This window comes from Micropterus salmoides, unplaced genomic scaffold (assembly GCF_014851395.1).
Source record: "Micropterus salmoides isolate LMB-PRFRI ecotype aquatic unplaced genomic scaffold, ASM1485139v1 Ms_hic_scaffold_1, whole genome shotgun sequence".
Classification (NCBI taxonomy): Eukaryota; Metazoa; Chordata; class Actinopteri; order Centrarchiformes; family Centrarchidae; genus Micropterus; species Micropterus salmoides.
The window spans coordinates 32,360,023-32,378,735 of record NW_024040040.1 but is presented as its reverse complement, the minus strand read 5'-3'; the positions used below and the strand labels follow the sequence as shown (position 1 = coordinate 32,378,735).

Here is an 18,713-nt window from a genome sequence, read left to right as displayed (position 1 = left end):
GAATTAAATATGTCCAGTCTGCTCGGAGTAGTACATTACAGCGTAAACCATGTCATTTCCTGTTGCCAGCAGGTGGTGCTATGACTTTGAGTGAATTATAGCATATGGAGCTGCTCTATATGAGGTACTAGTGAGCCATTTTGCCAACCCATAAAATACGAAATTTTTTGCCCTGAAGTATATGCAAAGTTTGGTGAGTTTTTGAGCACGTTTAGGCCCCCAAAATTGAGATTACTTTGTGGAAAAATTTAAGAAAGAAAGAAAGAAAGAATAATTCCTTCACTTCCAATAGTGACCTCACATGTTTCATGCTCGGGCCCTAATAAAATGATATCAATGAGAACTCGTCCTCTACAGCAAAAATTTGTCCTTGGTTAGTTAGTTTAAAACAACTCCATGTTTACTTGGTTTCACACAGGACCTTGGTCTCCTGGATTAGATTCTTGAATTTATTTGACCCATCCATCCACCTCTTTATGCAGATTTCCTTGCTCTTTATACAACGTCACCTGACTTTCGCCTGTGTTCCCATCATATGGCGACTAGAGGTCGTGGCCTGACAATAAACGTAAAAATGGGTTATAATAAGCTGCTGCACAATCAAGCTGCAGTATATGGCAGTTTTTCTGATGAGCATGAGCTGGTTCCAGAAGTAAGGTTGTCGTCACTCCGGGTATGATAACTTAAGTGCAATTTATAGTTCTGCGTCAAATCGACAGCGTAGGCTACGGGGCTGCGCAGAGGCTACGCCGTCACCTGACGTGTGTGAGTCGACGCGGACCATAAGCTTTGTGATTGGTCAGCTGGGTAGCCTCGCAATGCCTCAGAGCCGACCGGAAGTACCCCGCGCTTTGTAGTAACATTTATTAGCGGCCAAAACGGCGGCTGTAACACAGTGAATCAATATATCTGACTGTCGCAACTCGAGCGAAATGACTCGTTCCGCTGTCAGAATGTGATCCATTCGCTCAGTAACATTTGAAAAGGCTACACCAGCCGCACGTTTAAAGTTTTACCCCCATTTACGTTAGCGGAGCGCTAAACTGGAAGTTATCCTGCTCGGCTGGCAAAAGTCAACACAGTGGATGCTGTAGCGCTACTGCCGACTAGCGTGGGGGTGTAATTGCAGAATGACACACCTACGCACAAGTATAAAGAAGCCCTTAAGTAGGCTAGCTACTTCCTCCCTGCACTCCCGGTATGGATTGGGATCCTGTCCTGGCAAATTTTCTCTTTAGTAATGCACAGTTATTTTGTTACCATTGCTGTATTAATGTGTTAATTTAAATAATTAGTTCAGAATGAATTTAAATGCAGAAATATCTTTAATCGATCGAAACTGTTAATTAGATCCCTACACTCTAGTGATATGGTAAAGAAAATAATATGGTAGTGTTGGAGCTAGACTGATATTTATAGTTTGGCTAACCACTAGCTTACCATGGTAACATAGCATGTTAACTAACCAGACACTCAAAGATTAGTCCAAAAAGCATGTACATTGACATCAAAACAATCTCAGGTCTCAAAAATGGCAAAACTCAAGGAAAACGTCAACCTAAAGTAGTCTTTTAACACATGAAGGCTTTGGGCACACTCTTCCAGGATCCTAGCATTTTTATCTCTTGATCTTTCAAAACGGCACTGAGGTAGTGTGTGCTTCTTCAGGGATTTGCCTTGCCTCTAACCCGCAGAAGGAATCAGTAGCACTACACTGTGTCAGAGCGGCATCTAACGCCCATTACGTGGAACCGCTAGAGTTAACTGTACAAGTCAAACGAATGTGGGCTACATGCAGATTACCCCCACCATATCAGAACGTGTTAGTGTGCCTCTGTTTTTTAACACGTGTGACATCTCATCCATTTGAACAAGGCTGGTCTCAGTAGGAGGGTGTTGTTTTTATGCCGAGTGGAAAAACACACTCATCGCTTGTATTTCACGGCTGGGGTGGTAGAGGAGAAAGTCAAGATGAAATATTGAAATGTGGCACCTATGCTTTCCCCAACAGGTTTTTGTACACATTTTGTCAAGCCATAGTGTTTCTGTAACAAAACATTTTGAGCAGGAGTTGCCTGTATTATCTCTGTGGCTTCCTTTGAAATTCTTTTAATAAGATATTCATTTGAGAGGATATAATACAAAATAGAAAATTTACCGATTCACTGCAGTGCAATATATTGCAACACAATGCAACCAAACATACCATGACCCAGAGAAAGGTAGCAAAGCATAGCATAATTTATTGTAAGGATAACATGGAAGGCATGTGGTATAGCAACAACCAACACTGAACACTTCCTAATATAGAACTGCAGCCTTTGTAATTTTATGTTTTTCTTATAAGCAGGTAAAAGAAGAATAATGGCAAAATAGGTCCACAAAATTTCTGCAAAAAATTTAAGATAGCAAACGGAAAGAGAATAGAAAGAGACAGGCATGAAAAGCATTGCTGAAACTGAAGATTATTGTCATTATCGGCGTGGCTGTGGGCTTATTTTTCATTGAATCAGTTAGTTCAAACATTATGATAATATATATATAAGTATAAGATCCCCTTTACGGTTGCTTATGTTGTCAGGCAAACAATTACAAAACCTAGCATTGTGCAGTGATAACAGTATAAAGAAAACCAAGCAAATGTCAATGTTTGAGATGCTATGATAAGCAAATATTTGATATTAATTGTAAAAAAAAAAAAAAGTACATCATAAGTGACAAAAAACTTATTGATTATCACAACTGACATCACTTTTTTCTGGTCAGTTTAACAATAAACTCTTCATTTCAGCTGTAGTGACAACATAAACTGTTTTGAGTTACAGCAAGGTCGATCAAAAATACGACAAGAATAAACATCACACTTTTATCTTAAACACCTCTGCTTTCTTAGCACAAATAGTGCAAATGAGAGTCAAAGCAGACAACTTGTTTGTGCCACGGTCTACCCAGTGAGTGCACTCTGCAAAGCACATTACACTGAAGGGACACAAGTGAATTCTTGATTTATACCAGGCATCTCCTCATTCCACACTGACTCACTCAACTGTGGCAGGATCATGTAAATGATGATACATCAGAAGAAGTATAGTCACCTCTCCGGGGTGTCAGAATGATCCCCTGGCTGAAATGGGAGCTTGTACTGCAGTGATGACTTATGACTCCCCTCAGATTGTACTTGTATCCAGCTGCAGCAGGGGGCACTGTGGTGTCACTGCAGGAGCTTGTGTAGTGACAAGTAAACAGGGTCAAATTCCTCTGTAAGTACAAAACCTTGTAGGACACATGGCCAAGTCACAATTTAACTTTAAAAAAAATCCTTTGACGTTAAAAGGGAGTCTTGTGATTATGTAATGAGTTGTATTCATTTGTCCGAAGACATCTTTACATCAGATGTCGATAACTGTTTTCTATCACTATTTCAATTGTTTGGCTGATGCTGTAGTCATTGGGTACAGGGATGAAAGCCATGTCCTGTGCTTCTCCACATATCAGGAATATCACTTTATCTCAGGGTTGAAGCATGCCTGTGTGTTCAGAAGCACAATGAAAATGGGGTGTGTGTGTGTGTGTGGGGGGGGTATTCTGCAGCATTCGTCTGTATCGTGAGAACTCCATGTTTTGCAGGTTCATTTAGAAGCCAAGTTGAGGGAATTCTTATCACAGTGGGTGAAACTCAAATCTTTGCTGCTCAATCTGCAGATATGCATGCGAATGAATTTGCAAAGGTAAACATGACACGGCTGTAAAGCTGCAAACTTGAACAAACTTGCTGGGAATGTGAAAAGCTAAATTTGCTCTGAGCTACTAAAGTGCTGTAGTTCTTAGGCATGCTTTCATCGCAAATAGCAGCCATGAAGCAGAAACCAGCCTTTGCTCCCTCTTTTCCTGTCATCACCTCAATGTGGAAAGAGTGGGAAGACTGTCTTTCTCCAGAGGCCGACAGGGAGGTAGAATGTCCTATTTACTATCCACTGTCCTTCCCATCTTCTTCTCAGCAAGTTGCCTTACACCATGCATGAAATGGCTCCAAATGGATTCCCTTTGTCTATTGGCAGTGTTGCATTTATGCTTTACATTAAGCCTGGTCTCTATGGGCACATACAGGCTGTACAGTATGTGATTCACCCTGCTTTGTAGCAGTCACATTGTAAAATATCTAACAGCAGGGGGACACACACTCACAGAGCTCACCTAAATTGTTTGTGTGCATGTGCACATGAATCTGATTACTCATCCAATGTGTGTGTGTGTGTGTGTGTGTATATTGGAGGAATTGCACCGTCACATTTTCAAACTCCTCAGTTTCACTGTGTTTCTCCCTGACTGATCGAAAGGTCCTCAGAGGATCGCTCTCCTTATACGAGTGAATCCTGTTCATAGACTTTTAGAAGACATGGATGGGAGCACAAATCACTTTTATCAGTCACACAGATGGTTTACACGTTAGTCCTTCAACTCATCCCTTCTACTGTAAGACTGTCTCTCCCTCCCTCTGCTTGGAAATCTCCACTCAGCGTACTTTAGAAAACTTCCCCACAACTACAGTACTTTAAAGCCGTAAGCCTTCTGCCTCTCCACTCCCATCGTGCACATCTTTGAAGCATCGCTCATTGGTGATACTACACATCTCTGAGAGCTTACGCATTGAAAGCCTAATGGCCCAGCGCTGGTTAACTTTCAGGCTTACACCCCTGTTGATGAACTCAAGGAGGCATCACCACTGTCTCTCATCCCAGCTAAAACCTGCATTGTACTGGCGAAGTTTAGAGATGAGGAGAGTGAGGATTGTCAATAGATAGGAGGGAGAGAGAGAGAAGCGAGAGAAAAGGCATCTAAGCCGAAGCTGAAAACTTCGTAGAGGAGAGACACACGTATGCATTGACAGCGTCAAGCAGATTTAAAGAATCTTCATAGCAGGATTTACCATGTGTATCACCTTATACATGTGCAGCATGGTTATGTGTAGTCACGGAACCCCCGACTGACACTAAGTTCTGCTGTACCTTAGCATCAGTCAGACACCCCTGACTGAGACTGAGTGGCATTAAGACGTAAAACATAGGAGATCATCTCTGTGTTGACACGAGAGTGAGACTTTTTAAAGCCGTCCCGATTAAAGGGCAGTCATACAAATCCAACTTGACACAAAATCCAGCTCTCTAGTCGTAAAACACAGACATCTATTTTACACTGAAATCAAGTGTGAAAGCTGTTAAACCATAAAGGTGACGGGGGCCATGTTCTGTAACTTACCTGGGACTGTTTAACCCGATGGGGCTTGGTATGATGTTGGTGATGTAATGGCCTTGGCTATCAGTGTGTTAACCTCTTGCCTATGATGCCATACCTCAGTGCGTCATGGCTGTTACAGTTGAAAGATGACCTGCAGTTAGTTCTGGGTTTTCTTTATGTGTTGTGTCTTTGGCCAAGTTACCTATTCAATAAAAAAAAATCAGGTAAAATATCTCCAGTATGCACAAAAGCCAGTGGGAACAAATTATGTTGAATCATATATATTGACATACTTTGAAATGTGTGTGTAAAATGTATATTTTTATATACTTTTCTCCTATTGTCCTCATGATAGCATCCAGCAAAGTCTCCTACACACGCTGCTGTTTTATGGCCAGCCCCTTGAAAAGTCAGGGTGACAGGCAGGCCTATTTACAGATCAGGCTGTCGTCATGTTTTACAGGAGCTGATTTCGTGATGGCCCTCAATTCTCTAAATGACTACGTTGGCCCAAAAAACCCACATTGCTGCTTTTTTTTGTCACCCAAAGAGAGAGGCTGGGACATAAATCAACTTGAGGAGAAGCACTTGTTTTCTGCCCTGGCTTTTATTGCCCTCCACAAGAAGCTTATTGGAGGGCTCTTTTTTGTGAGGGTGAATTTTACGGCTGATTGCGTGTATTGGAGCAGTCATAAAACTAAGTAGAGGAGACCTGTCTTCATGGTGTCATTGGAGGCCGTGCTTACAACCTGTGTTACTCAGAAATAGGACTCTGGTGCGTAAGTGCAATGATGGACACCAGTCAAAACCCTCTTTGACCTGGTGTGAAATGGTAGCTCAGGTCCCCTCTCTATTGCAGGATAACAGATTCACTACTATACACATTTAAATAAATACATAGCGGTGTGGGTTTGTTTCAGTCTCATTGGACAGTGGTTTTGGCCATCCATGAATATTAGCAACTTGCTAAATACTAGTCTGTTGTAATTTCTATTTTCTTTTAGATTTGTGAGAGTAAATCACAGCTAAGTGCCATTTTGTTTAGGGTCATTAAAAAAACATTTTAACCACTAGTGTCGATAAGGTGCAATGTGCTGATGAGCAAATGCCTGTTTGTTTGGATCTCAAGCTCACAGCACAGGGATGCACATGTATATGTAAGAGCATGCATGCGATGCGATTCACATTCCTGATGATTTCAGAGGGCTGTAATTTAAATGTACAGTGCATGTGTTAGGCTGGTATATCAATGTTAGCAAATTTTTCTGGGCATATTACCTCCGCTGGAAACAGCTCATCAGTTGCTAGCTAGCTCTGCACGTCGAGTCGCCTATTGTGGTAAATTAAACTGGCATTTACCTCAAAGATTGGTAATGACTTTCGGGGCGCTATATGGGTTTCATTCTATTTCACTGACCCACAGATGCAACCAAAGATGGAAAAGAAGAAGACTAGTCCATGTAAACAATTCAGGTTTCATGAGGATGAAAGTTCATTCAGGCCTCAAAGATGTATATATACAAATTGTTATGAGAACGCTTTAACTGTGTTTGTTTACAAGAAAGTTTGTTCACTCATACTGGCCTCACACTGTGCTGCCTGAGAGAAAGAGAGAAGGAAAAGCCTAAAGTGGGAAGGTGTTGCTCAGCCACAGTAGATCACACCTGTTGGTGTTCTCACAGGCTTTTCTTCTGTGAGGGCCTTGTGGCACAACAGTAGCATCCAGAGCAGAAGGTTGCCTGTTCCATCAGGGTCAACGCTTTTCAACGTCTTGACAATTCTCTGCTGCGTATACTTAGTTTGTGTAAGCTCTCACTGCACACATGATCAAAAATGACAGAATCTGTTATATAAGGAAATAAACACATTATGAGTAGCGGCACACACAGAAGAGCTGCAATTTAGAGTGAAGGACAACCTATAATTGGCCATATTCTTCCAATATTATTTATTTTTTTAATTTTCCATGCAGATTGCCTCAGTTTGAGTATCAATTGTGTAAATTAGACAGGAGAAGTAAGACGAAAGTCCTCTAGGTTACTTATGGTTACAGTCCTCCGTGATTTATTCATTCACGCTTTTGTTCTTATGTACACACCCACACTGGAGGCTTTGGTACAAAGTGTCTCTTTCATCTTCCCTTAAAATCTGTGGTTCTTTGTCTCTCTCTACGTCTCTCAAGTAGATTACAGCGCGGCACTGTGTAGATATTGTTGATGAGGTTATGGTCAGGGTATTAGCATGGAGCTGTATGGGGAATACTCCACACCTCATCTCTCTGCCCACACAGCCGCTGATAGGAGGCTCACTATGCATCAAATGACCATAAATGGCCCTCAGACTGCCTGTCTTATCTGGGTGAGCAGCTCCCCTTAGGCTCTGCGTAATCTGTGTGTGTGTGTGTTTTACAGAAGTGTTTTTGCATGTGTCCAATGTATACACACTTGTTTATACTTTTTATACCTTGATTTGCTTTGTGTAGATGTTCTTCATGTCCTCATTGTACCTTTGCACCAATACCAGCGTTTATTGTTTCCCTGCACAATTCACATGATTTTGTATGTTTGTGCTCGTTCGAGCTCGTACGAGCCGCTTGTTTACCAGACTGCTTATGTACCCGCCGCCACGCATATCTAACCTCCCTTCTACACTCTTCTACATTAGCTCATGCTACTGATAGAGAGCTGCGATAACACACCCCATCACATTAAACGAGCTATAGAGGGGGCTTGGAGGGAGAACTCCATCCTTTCTTCCACTCCTCTCTCTCCCGTCCTTCTTTCCATCCATCCCCATGTTAAACCAATTAACAGTAATTACCGGGCCACCCCAGGCGCAGCTTCTTTCTGCTGGCTCCGCTGTTTTGTCCTCATCACCAAGCTGACATGAAGGGAGGCTCCGAGACATGTCGGGAAGCAGGTCATTACTGTTTATTAGCTAAGGGAGGCTGATTTCCCCTGATGGGCCCTGTAGGAGCCCGGTAAAGTTTGGCTGTTTGGTCATGCAGCTGACTTTACACATCAGTCTATGTTTGATAGTTTTTTTGATATTGTTGTAGTGTAATTGTCAGTTAAATCACAAGTGAGAAAGGGAAGCACTGTTTTACTTTACTTCTGTTTTCTATTGCAGTACAAATCTGTGCAGCTCAAATGAACTGAAGTTAGTTGTTAGGTGTTTCTCTGTCTTTTACCCAATGTATGCTGGAATAGGCTCCAGCCCTCCAGAGAATACAGGTGAATACAGAATACATATTTAAAGTCATGTAAGTGAATATGATAAGTAAGTATGTGAGGCAGCATTCCGTATTTCCTTTCAGTGTCAAGTGATTGGCAGTAAGCAGACACAAATATAGTGTGCACAATGATATGATAATACTCATCTCACCACACTGAGATTATCACAAAACAGACCAAATGCAGGCTACATAGTTGTTTTGATGGACTGTCTTGCACTGTGCAAGTTGTTTTTATACAGTACAGGAATGAATGGCAGCGAATGGCGTCCTCTGATGGGCGGAAAATGAGCCCTGATATCTCAGTCAGTGCCGAAACTATGCAGACTCGAGCCGTCAAATGTCTGACTCTTGTGTTTAGACTGCTCTGGACCAAAATAGATTGTTGTGCTGTCTGTGTTTATCGTTGCTCTCACAAATACTGCATACAAAAAGCTTACAATTATTGATAGCTACAAATGTGGCGTGTGCACAGTGGATTTTCTATGTGAGAGAAGAATACGCTGCCTTCAAGTGCTCCTTTTAAACATGAACACCGAAGTTGTAAACATCATTTGTTGTGGCATTCAAGTGTTTTTGTATAAAGACAGTAACAAAATGGCCCCTTTAACTGTTGCATGTAGGCACATGGACAGAAACAATACAATTACAAAAATATAAATTATTACATTAAATGTCACACTTTTGCAAGTCAGTTATTGTAAGAAAATCCATTCACACAATAAATGATTACGACTTTTCCACGTTTAACATTTTGTTGCGATCAACAAATAAATTAATTTGCAGCATCATTTTAATCTACCATCAGAAGGGGAGACAAAATTTTTATTCAGATGTAAAATGGCCGATTCGGTCGAGGTGGTAAAACTATAACTTGAGGTTTATAAATTTCCCACTCAAAGCTGCACCGTCATTAAGCTGTGCTGATGAGGCTCAAACGTACTTCTTACGTATCATTTGCATCTCAAAATTAGGAACAATTTGATGACATTTCATAGCAACACAAGTAGTACGTCCTTAATATTCAAATGAGCCATTCAGTGCTGCGAGACATAATCAATCGGTCACAGATCACACATTATCTCAACAATGAGACACAATCAATCATGCTTAGCAATTTGCCTAACCCGTAATCACAGTATATGCTGATGCCTGAAGTTTACTTGAATACAAATGAGTATCAACCCTCCTCCCTATTTTATTTAAATTTTTCACACAAACACACACACAAACACACACACACACACACACACTTGCACACACACACACACACACACACACACACACACACACACACACACACGATTAATGAAGGTGGTTTTAGACAGTGGTGGTGAGGAGTGCGGGAGGTCACAGCTCTGTCTCTTCCCCTAGCGACATCTTGTAATGAACTGGGTGAAACTCCAGTTGACACACGGTTATGAACACACATACGTACACACACATATAAACACACAGACACGCCCTCCTGCCTCTGAGGGACCATGATCTCATCATGTGACAAATCCCCCACTTCCCAGCATGGGGTGGGCACCTCTTTCCTGAATTATTTAAAGGCCTTTTAAATCGGGAGTCTTGATATTGGTGGATCATGCCCCCTGCAATTATGTTAGCTTCAATAATAGATGAGTTGGGCAGTGGGGAGCATGGGGTGGGGGTCGGTGCCCATTCACCAGTTTGGCAGGGAGAGCTGGCATGGTAACATGACTGATGTTGGGGAGGCATTTTTCACAATGGTTTCACATAGTCACATAGTGACTGGGATCTTGGTGAAATGCGTATGTTTGTGCGTCTGTGGAGAAGTGTGTCTTGAGCACCTTGAGCTTTGTGTGTGTGCAAGGGAGCCTGGTGATTATGTGCAACTCTCACCTGTCCATACAAAGAAGGCAGTATCGTCAGGCTCCCAGTGACATAACGCCTACACACACACACACACACACACACACACACACACACACACACACACACACACACACACTCACCTGCCTGACCTTCTGCCTTTGCGTTTAGGTGTGTGTGTATGTGTGTGTGTGTGTATTTGTACGTGCAGAAGGTGTGTAGAGCCTGGTGTGTCTGGTTAGTATGTTTTTTTTTCCCCAAGAGAATCCATCTGTTGAGTAGTTTGTCAGCCTTCTCTCTCTCTCTCCCTCCCTCTCTCTCACTGTCTCACTCTCTCTCTCTCACACACACACACACACAGACACAGTGTCAGTCTCAGGTTGAGGCTCAGCTCGTGTCTCCCAGCTGCAGGTGGCTCAGAGGCCTTATGGCTGCAGGGCTGGAGCAGAGCACTGACCTGTGAAACCCTCCAGCTCCAGAGTGCTCACTCGAATCTCTGGCTAATTCAATAAAGGCAGCTGAAATAGACTGTAGCCAACATCTGTGGGCTCTCACGCTTCATAGTGGCCCCACACGGAGCCACCGGGGCCACAGTTTACGCTCAGTTACCGCTTCAGTTAAGTTTAAGGCCTGAACAAGCAGGCAGTTAGTGGCACGCTATGCTGCTGAGAGGACGTGCTTTCAGGTGTTAACTGTGACCAGGTACTACAGTATCCGTCCTTGTTCTGTTCATTCAGAATAGTATAATTATTGGGGCTTCAGCTTATGATCATTTTCATTAATCTGTCAATTATTTGTTGATTAATTATTTGACCAATTACATGTTAGAAAACTGTGGAAATGTCCATTACTATCTTTAAGAACCCTGTGTGATGCCTTCACATTGTAGGTCCAAATCCAAAGATATTAAATTGACAATGACAGAGGAAAGCAGCAAATTATCATTTTTGAGAAGCTAGAACCAGCAACTGTGTAGTATTTTTGCTCAATGTGTGACTTCAAATATTACGCAATCATATATAATTTTAGTCAGTTAAGTAATGGATGTATTGATTCATTATTTCAGTATCCTCACTATCTAAATTTACAACTGAGTAAGACAGGTTCTCGAAAAGATATACAGTAAATATATATATTTCTTGAATTTACATTTCACTTGGTGGCTACAAAGCCAGAGTGTATGGCATGTTGTCATTCAACATCATATATACAGAGTGCCACAGGTAATGTATGTATCAGGTCTTGTTCATCCTCTCTTCCGTTTTCCTTCTGTCATCCGTCTGATAACAGAAAAAAATGGCAAAGAGGAAAAAAAGGATGTCTTTGTCTGCGGATGCAGGGAGTGGAGGCGATGGGGGTGCAGGATGGAGGAAAGGGAGTGGAGGGGGCGTGTGCGTGCGCTTGTGTGTAGGAGGTGAAAAGGGGCAGGAGGAGGTATCAAATTACCTCCCTCCCCCTCTGCCTCTTATTCCGTCTCCTGGTTTTATCAGTCCTCTGCACCTCCAAATTAAATTTGTCCTGAGAAGGGGTGAATAGTGGGGTGTGGGGGACGGGGTATATGGAGGGAGCCCAGCCTGTTTGCTCCATCAGAGCAACAGGGGCCCCGGAGGAGCCGAGCTGGCCACTGTCGATGACAAGCCAGATGCAATCAGGGATTGTGCCAGTGCCTGAACGAGCCTGTCCTATCCTAGAGATACATATAGTAAAGCATCGGTGGGGGCCTCAGGCAAACAAAGCGCACACTTCCTTTCTGCTGTATGTGTCCGCTCATAGAGAATTGATTCATCTCTCCTGTGCAAGCTGACCCATCAATGGGAGCATCTCAGACTACAGTTTCCTGGCTCAGTGCAAGCTGCAGCATCTGTCAGAGAAGTGGATGGACAGCAGATGAAAGCAAAAACCTGCTCTCAGGAAACCTTGACTTAATGTTCTCAAGTCACAATTGACAGGCTCCCTCTAACCTCTTAGTGCTCTGCAACCAGGGAAGAATACACTAACTGCCAGAGTGAAAGATCTGTCACACATCTATTCTAAATTTGTAGGCAGGGGTTTGCCATTGTAGAATTCTCCTCTCGTCTATGAATCCTTTATTTGAATTGTTTCGTGTGCCATTATCAACGCCCCTGTGTTCAAAATGAGTAAGTACCAAGTAAGTAAAAATTATTGTTTTACCTTACAGTTTAAATGACTAAATTGACAGATAAAAATTCTAGGGCTGAAATAATTATTTGAATATTTGATCAACATAATTTGTGACTTTTAAAATGTGAATATTTGTTGTTTTTTAGTCCTTTATATATATTTTCAGCTTTAGGTACTTTAAAGATGTATTCTCAGAAATTGTGATGAACAGTTTTTAGTATTTTCTTACATTTTATAGATGAAACAATAAATCAATTAACTGAGAAAACAAAACATCAGATTAAGTGATAATGTTGATAAATCACAAGTTGCTTCTACCAGGGTAGGACTGTACAGGTTCACAAAATGAAAAAAAAGAAAAAAAGAAAAACAATTATGTGGGAAGAAGCCATTACAACTCCTTATAATCCTCTACACAAATTTTCTCACTCTGCATGTTCTTCATATTCTGCATTGGGACATGACACTGACAAATGTCATGTAGTTACATTTTTTCACGTGTGATAAACCTAGCAGGTAACAGGTGCACACATGACAGCTTCACTTCCCACGAGTATGAATAATCTATCCCATAAGCAAAACCTTGTTAGCTCTGGATCTGTAGCAAAGACTGCTTCTTCTCTCACTGCAGCAAGGTGTTAGAAGAGTCTTTTTAATTATTCTTACAAGTCACACTGGTGTATTCATGCAAACTTTCCTAGGTATTAATATCTGATCTCAGCTTTTACAGACGTGTAAAAGTTATTCCAAGTTGCCTCAGTAATGGGACTTTATTACAGAAGATAATTCATACTGCATGCTATGCACCACTTCCCCAAACACATTTAGTTTTTAGTGGCCCCTCATGAAGAGGCTCCGTCAGGTCTATTGTTTGTGGTCTTTTGGCACCGTCTCGTCAGGAAATTGCTGTGTGAATGCTGTGAGTTTTGCTTGGCTTTTTGTTTGCTTTCTTTTTTTTATTTACTCAGACATCTCAGTGAAAAGGTCGATTCCCCATTGGGCCCGCCGTGAAAAAATAACCACGCTGTTTGAACTTGGCATCTGATAGCTACAAGTATCGCGTCTCCAATTTCTATTGTCGTACATAGTGTAAAAGCAGACAAGAAGCTTGTGTGGGATGTGAATCCTTCAGCATAAAGGTTACTCTTAATTGAGAAAGCATCTATGAGGCCTTTGACAGTTTCAAAGCATTCAGCCTGCTGCTGAGATAAGAGGCAGTGTTACTGAGATCTGTAGTGTGTTCGTACAAGGAGTTATAATGAGCTGCAAACACACGGCCTCCTGCACACACATGCACACAGTACCAAAAGAAAATACACACCTACAAAAATAAAACACACACGTATATTCACTGGTTGGCCGTCTGTTGGTCCTAGGTGATGGATGGCCCAGAGTGCGAGGCTTGGCCTGGCTGACTGATAGAGCCATCGATTCTGGCTTTCACACATGCAGCACACACACACACACACACACACACACACACACACACACACACACTCTTCTCCTATCTACGGTGTGACAATTCTTCTTTTCAGATCTGTTAATCGGCCCGACGTTGACTAATTGAATTCATTAACCATCCGGCCTCTCTGTGCTCATTGTGCTCCCAGTTATTTACAGGTCTATTTAAAAAGCAACAATAAAGAGGAAATGTCAAGTTATAGTTTGAATGACATTATGAGAAAGCGTAGGCTGTGTGTGTCCACATCTATGTGTGCGTTCACATTTGAGTGTTATAGTTTAAATACACTTGTACCGGTTAATAGCCATGAATGATTTAGTGTGTAGCCTAAAAAGGAGTGGAGGAAAGCCCTCATTCACTCCAATTGACTTTGTTTTATGGGCAGATGATGACAAAGAAAATGAATCATAACCTACTTAACGTTTTGTGTATGTGCGTGTTTAAGTGTGTGTGCATGTCAGGCAGGGTTAACCATCCTATAGGAGGAGGAGCACCCGAGGGAGGGCTTTTATTCCAAGCCAAATAAAATCCTACATCAAGCATGGTTTCAATAGCTATCCCCGAGGCCTACTTAAGAAAATATCAACGCCCCATATTCCAGATCGAGGGAGTTTCAGTTCTGGGAACGGCTTTCCCTCGCCTCTCTCCTGTTGTTCCACAGACTAAGAACTATTTGGACGTGTCATGAAATATGCTTTTCTTACTCTCTCATTCGTTTTCTGTGATTTATTGAATTCATTTTTGGATTGTAACATGTTGGAATAACACATTTTGGCATGGCTTTGCAGTATTACAGTGGACTTTTATGGTTTTATAATGGCCTCACTCTGTTTTTACATAGTGACCCACATCAGTGCTTCTTTTAATAGCTGACAGCAGTGTGGGTGTTTCATGCTCAAGTCAATCAAACAACAGTGTTGCAGAAGTTTAATTATTTAAATAAGTTTAATTACAGTGCTCTGATGTTTTTATTCATTCGGCTCCTCTTTTAATTTAGTCACATTGTGTTTGCGGAGCACACTTAGCTGATCTGTGTGTTCCGTCTGTGTCTGCATCTCACTCCTCCAAACACATCAAGTGTTCATCAATGTGCCCTGACTGTGTCACAGCATTATGCTTAATTTGGACTTCCCATGATGCCGCATTGTTCAGGAAACGTCACGGAGTGTTTGGCAGGGCAGCGCTGAATGGGGCCCAGGTGTGTGAATGAGCTTTTTTTACTCTAGTAATGGTTTCTTTACTGCCAGACACACACACACACACGCACGCAGGCACACACACACACACACACACACACACTCAGACTCCTTTGTATTAAGCCAAGCCAAGCTATAAGAAGACAAAACAGACTATTCAGCTAACTTCCTCATATTTTCTTACACATGTTTTAACCAAATTTCCTTGTAGTGGTCCACAGGAAGCGCTTTAGTGGGTCAGGGGGTCAAATGGTTAACATGCAGGATATGATCACCGCAGGGCTGGGGAAGGACTTTTTTGAGAGGTGGGTGCTAAAGTAAGGGAGAGGAAATGTAAGAGTAACAGGCAACAAAGGAGGAAGTACCAAGAGGTCTTATGTTGCCATGGATGCTAGTGTGTATTTAGAGCTGAGAGATTTGTTACCCTGAACGATGTGGTTCATGGAAAGAGAAACAGATGAAAAATACAAGTAGCTGCTCGCTTAAAGTGGAGAAATGGAAAATAAAAAGCAGGTCCAAAAGCACATACATCTTGTCAGGCCCAATTACCTTCGGGAATATGAACCCAGTTTAGGGCTCTGAGACCTGCCTCGCAAAGCCTCCTTAGAAATGTTCAGCGGAAGTCATGTGCATACTAAAAGGATTTTAGAGGTTAGGTGTTGTAACTGAATAACCCGCCTATGTGTAGGACATTTGCCTAAAGCAGTAATTTGTATGATGAAATTGGACTGCTCTGGATAGTAGTGGCCATCTGTTATTAGGATAACAGGACAGTGGACACCTTTGGTAGGTATGACTGTGAAAATGCTTAGCGTGTTAACATAGACAAAAGAGCCTTGTATCACAGACAAAAACAGAGAGAAGCAGACATCTGGTCTTTCAGAGGAAATTATTTCAGTGAGGCATAATGGGGTTGTATTATTTTACTCAAGAGTGATGGGCGCAAAATAGTCAGATAGATTTAAACTCTGAAAGGTAAAGGCACTCAAATTTCTTAAGTGAAACATTTTGTATTTGCTAAGTGGGCTTTAATGTTTTCTTTGCTTTTCATGTTTCAGTATGAGACAGCTGTTTTGCTGCATTTTAGTGCAAAGGCAGCCGGTGGTACACAAACTCTTGCTTCCTATTTCTGAGTTTTTTGATGCAGGTTGGAGCTGAAAAGCTTTGACCCCAACATGATTTGAACATGCAAGCTTATGATTTGGAGTCAGACTCGCTACCGTTACGCCACAAGGTCTCTTTGAGCTTAACTCCAACCCATAACTTCTGACTTATCAGTGGGACTGGCAGCAGTTGCATGTAAGATTCAATTTCCCCTCTCTTCAGTTAGGCCACTTCTTCCATCACCCACTAAAATCTGTTGTTTTGGGCCTGCAACTATAATTTAAGGCTTTCTCTGGCTTCCTCCCGACCTCTCTCTTGCCTTTTCTTTTGCTCTTTCCCCATTTCTCTTTTCATCTTGTGTAAGCACTGCAGTGTTTTTCTCATCATCCTGTAGGACAGTGCAGCATATCTGCGGCCTGTCATTCCCTTAGCTTACATTTACGTGCCAACTTTCATCTTTGGCTGCTTTTTCACTCTTGCACACGTGCACAGAGCATAACGATGTGTTAAATACCTTCACCAGCTGTTAAACTATTGCTACCTACCTTTTGTGTACTGAGTCTAAATGAGGCGGTTCAGATTTGAGCCATAGCTATTGATAGTCATTTGATTGCTACTATAGAGTCGTGATATTGCTTAAAGGCAGCAGATGAGTACATCATTTAAAAATTATTAGGGACACAGATGCATTCATGTGCATAAACACACATGCATGCACAAGCATCCATCATACACACTATGGCCTTCCACTATGTCATTATGCAAACTACCACATTAAAGGTAAACAGTCCATTCCAGCAGTAACCTCTCTCTATAACAAATAGCTGGTTGCTGGAGGGGAGCTCATATAAATACCTATTAGACGACCCAATTGTCTTACTGCCAGCTTAGGGTGGGTGCCCCGGCTGGCTAAATTGAGCCCTGACTGGCATTCATCAGCGTCCATTGTCATTCTTCCTCCTGCCTCCCTCACTGGAGGTAATTGACTGGAGAATAATGCCGGCCGATCAGTCCACCTATGGAGAGACGAGCCGTAGATTGATTAGCTCTATGGCGGCGCGGAGAGCCACACAGTGACTGAGATATTGTTATTCTCCGATATGAAACAGCTCTAATGGAGCTGGACAAGGACTGATGATCAGAGGGGATGGAATGAAATAAGAAAAGCACTTGAAATATTACTGCAGCTCGTTTGTTTAAGTGGCACATTTTGCACAATGAAAAGGTTGAGCTTCTCAGCGTTGCTTGTCATATTTAGAGAGCAGGGAAGCAATAACTGGGTTTATTAGACTGACAGTCTGCTTGGATGCATTCTTATTGCTGATGGCACTTTGGTGACACCCTAAACCAAATTTTAAAGCTGCACTTGACAGTTCTGCACATTGAGAGCTTCAAATGACAGCGGGACTGTTTGAAAACTTTATAACTCAGGTTTCCTGTTAAGGTGATAGGAATAAGATCTCATGTTGGTGTTCTTTGGACTCTAGACAGCTTGTATTTTGGGACTACAGTTAATTTTGATTTGCCAGTTCATCAGTGATGGTAGCTATAACTCTTTAGGCTGGTCAGATGGGTTTATTATATGAAAATCTAGAGATCAACACAAGTCACTCTCACTTTACTGGCTGGATAAACAACTTTGTTTACAGTGTTTAGACTGGAGCTATGTGTAAATGAATGTCTGTATGTGTGTGCATACACCCCCCCACCCCCGGAGGTGAAGCACAATTTTTGTCTGAATATAAAACCCCAACATAACATGTCTCAGCAACATTGCTCTTGTGTCCATGAGCATGCGATGCACCTTAGAATCGCTTAAAACTGCAGTGTTTTCCCAGTTTAGTGTGAGCTTTAGATGAATGTTTTGGTGTTGGTCGGGGGGTTTGGGGGTGCTCCCAAAAAATATGTAATTTCACATCATATTTGGCCATTATTTTCTGCATATCTCTGAACAAATAGTTGGAAAAGCTACAGCAGATAATAAATAACACCCAAAGATCAGTCTACTGGAGGAACTACAACCTTTAGATCTGGAGAAAGTAATTTGGTTGGTTCTGTTGCTCCACAGTGATTTTATAGTGATGGCACAGCATGTTTTGGGCATCACCCCTAAAAGCCTTAACGGCAGGAAAACCCTGTTAATATGACCTCAGAATCATTATAGATACGACTGTTCATGTTTGCCTTTTGTGTCTTCATTTTACAGCTTCTGACATTTATCTGTAGACATTAATATAAAAAATAGGCAACATGAGAAATTGCATTTTATTTGCACATTAAAATCCAAAAAGAAACGTCTCCTCATTAGCTTAAAAGGACTAGTTTGCATCACTAATTAGCTTTACTAACCTCAGCTCCTCCACTCACGTCCATCCTTTCTTTTCCAAAACCACTTTTTCAGACTGAAAAATAATTGAATCAGTCTGTACAGGACAGAGCTGCAGGCTACGTCAGTTTAGTCTAAGTTTGTACCTGATGTTCTCAACATTGGACAAGTAGGTAG

The 18,713-nt window shown here is 41.8% G+C and overlaps 1 protein-coding gene across 5 annotated transcripts in view; it reads left to right on the top strand.

The window, feature by feature from the left end:
- LOC119906686 (partitioning defective 3 homolog) overlaps window positions 1-18,713 on the top strand; it is a 349,822-nt gene that overhangs the window by 59,815 nt on the left and 271,294 nt on the right. The gene's annotated exons all lie outside the window — the stretch shown is intronic.